The sequence below is a fragment of the Podarcis melisellensis genome (genome assembly GCF_964234715.1).
Source record: "Podarcis melisellensis genome assembly, chromosome: 5".
Lineage (NCBI taxonomy): Eukaryota > Metazoa > Chordata > Lepidosauria > Squamata > Lacertidae > Podarcis > Podarcis melisellensis.
Window position 1 is genome coordinate 91,572,771 of NC_138537.1, and position 2,610 is coordinate 91,575,380.

The 2,610-nt window shown below is 46.8% G+C and overlaps 1 long non-coding RNA gene across 1 annotated transcript; it reads left to right on the plus strand.

The window, feature by feature from the left end:
* The first annotated feature begins 295 nt into the window (after window positions 1-295).
* LOC309370073 lies at window positions 296-1,933 on the plus strand. Its single transcript, XR_014168411.1, has 3 exons — window positions 296-383; window positions 965-1,085; window positions 1,797-1,933. It is a non-coding gene; the product is annotated as an uncharacterized lncRNA (long non-coding RNA).
* The last annotated feature ends 677 nt before the right edge of the window (window positions 1,934-2,610 follow it).

Consider the following 2,610-nt stretch of genomic DNA (forward strand, 5'->3'; position numbering starts at 1 on the left):
AAAAATGAGGGGTTCAAAGTTTAAGTCTTTATACACGTGAGGTTTTGTTTGCTTGTATTGGTGGACAAGAAGCAGCTTGTATAAAATTCAAGTTGTCCAGTGCATAATAAAAGTGAACTTCTGCCAATCGCCCAAATGTTCTTCCAAAACAAGACCTTTGGCCCTTCAGAGGTTGCTGAACTGAATCAGCCCTAACAAGTGTGGCCAAATGGCAAAGGATGATGGGAGTTGTAGTTCAGCAACAACTGGAGTGCCAAATGGCCACCCATTATAAAGTCACAAAGAGTAAATGATGGGTTCGCATGCAGAACAACATAAGCTCTCATGTTGGTGAGGACAACGGTTTCCAAGATTTCACAAACTCCCCTTGCTAGCCATTCATGGTACGTATAACAATGGGAATTAAGAAAATGTGTACCCAGGCTTTAGATAAAGAAACAAAGTAAGAAAACCATGAAAACTTATGAAAAAATAAATCAAATGTATTAGACAGCATATATTTTGACTGTTTCCTAAATATATATCTATTTATCTATGGATTATTTTTTTAAGTAGCAAAACTCTAGTTCGCCTGACTGAAAATTTTGATATATTTATTGCCTTGTTTCTAAGTGATGGAGTACATAATGGCAGAATATATATGATAAGGAACCTCATTTTGGATAGGACTGTCCTCTCTGCTTTCAGAATCTATGTAAAATAATAGCAACGGTTAGCAAACCTAGAGATACTCGGGAAGCAGAAGACTTGAATTATACTGATACAGTTTAACGTGAGATTTTCCAAAACTGCAGATAAAATAATTTTTTGGAGGGTTGCATCTATAGAAAAGTCATGGGTGTATAAGCAAAACACAAATAATTTGGCTGGCATATTTATAAGGTGATTTTAAAACCCCTCACCTAACAACCTTGAAGGGAGCCAGCTTTATTAATATGTATTTTAATAAATTCACTGTACAAAGGTTGGAACTGCAGTATCCAAGACAAGAATATAGAAAATTTATTAGAATCCGGTGAAGAGTGGATAAGCATCCGGCGAGCGGGGTCCCGTTCAGAGGCTGTCACGTGACGGTGTCTTTCAGGGTGAGCGCGCGCGCGCAGACACGTGTCCAAAAAAAAAGAACCCCTGTGGGAATGCGCCCTTCTAGTCTGTTTGTTCTTGAATGGGCTTGTGAAATGTCCATCTTCTTCGCAGTGCAAGAATATTAGGCATCTTTGATGTTCAGAAAGGAAAAGGGACCCCACCAGGGAATTGGGTAGCCGGTGGGTGCCCTGACCGTCCAAATTTCTGCTTCTGCCCGGGTCTCTGCGCCTCCTCGTTTTAATGAGACACCTACCAAGGGATGGGGCGGGGGTTGTTTTGCATTTTTTTTAAAAAAAATGTTTTAATGTCTCTTTAAGCAGAATGTTCTCCCGTTGCACCGGAGGACCCTGAGCACTTTTTAGGCAAAAGCAGCCGGAGCTGCGGCGTCCCCGGCGGGCGCAGGGCGCTTCTGGTCCAGGCAGCCGCGCGCTCCGGGTCTGCGCCATCCCATCTCTCCCGCTCTGTCTAGCTGAAGTCGGTTGTCTATTTGTTCCTTCACGGCTCCTCGTCCTTAGATTAGATTTCTCCTTTCTCATTACCAACCTTAATAGACCTTTCAGACCTAATTCCAGCCCCAGATATTATCTGACCCGTATAATTAATTAATTATAGCCCAAATATTATAGATTATTAAAAATAGCATAACTAATAGTGTAATATCTCAAGCTGTCGACTTTAATAGTCAACATTGTCTTGGTCTCTCTTATCAGGCTGGGACACCCGGTGAGAATATTGATTCCTGGTAATTTTAACCATCATCTGCCATCCTGATGGGTAATTGTCAGATTTTCACCCGAGTCAACGCTCATTTGAAATCGTTAAACCGTCGGCAGAGCTCCCGGTTGATCTTAATGTTTCCTTTTTCTCCCCCTTCAATATGTTGCAGCAACCGAGAGGAAAATAAATAGAGGGGGAGAAAAGAGATAGTTGTGGCAGGGAAAAGCCATCTGATTCTCCCCGCGCGCTCGCTCCCTGACAAAAAGGCGAGCGTTACGAATGGTCCCGGCGGCTAATTTTGGCCTCTTTTGTTTTATTTCGAGATCGGCCCGGTTTTATTTAAAGCAAGAAGAGGGGGGACCTCCCTCTCGCTCCCCGAGGGGAGGCGGCAGCCTGGCAGCGGCTCTCGCCGTCCCCTGCGCGGCTGCCGGCTGCCGGGCAAGCGCGCACGCCAGTCCGCTCGGGGCTCCCGGCTGCGCGGCGCCTCCCCTCGGGCTCAGCCGGTCACTTCGCCGGGCTGGCGGGGCTTCTGTTTGCGCGGGCTCCCTTTGAGTTTAGGATCTGGGCCTTGGAGAGGAAGAATGTCCAGCAGCCAAGCGGGGCTGGCGCACCTCGAACTGCACAACTCCTGTTTTCCTTTCATTTGGAAAGGCAAAACGCGCAGTTCCCCTATCGAGGCCCTTGGGGGGCTTTGGGTTTGTTAAGATTGGGGGGGGAGGCGTTATGCGGGGTCAGAGCAGACTCCGAGCTGAGCCCCCGAGGACTCCACCGGGCCGAGGCGAGCGCTGCTCCTTGGGGGAAGGCGCT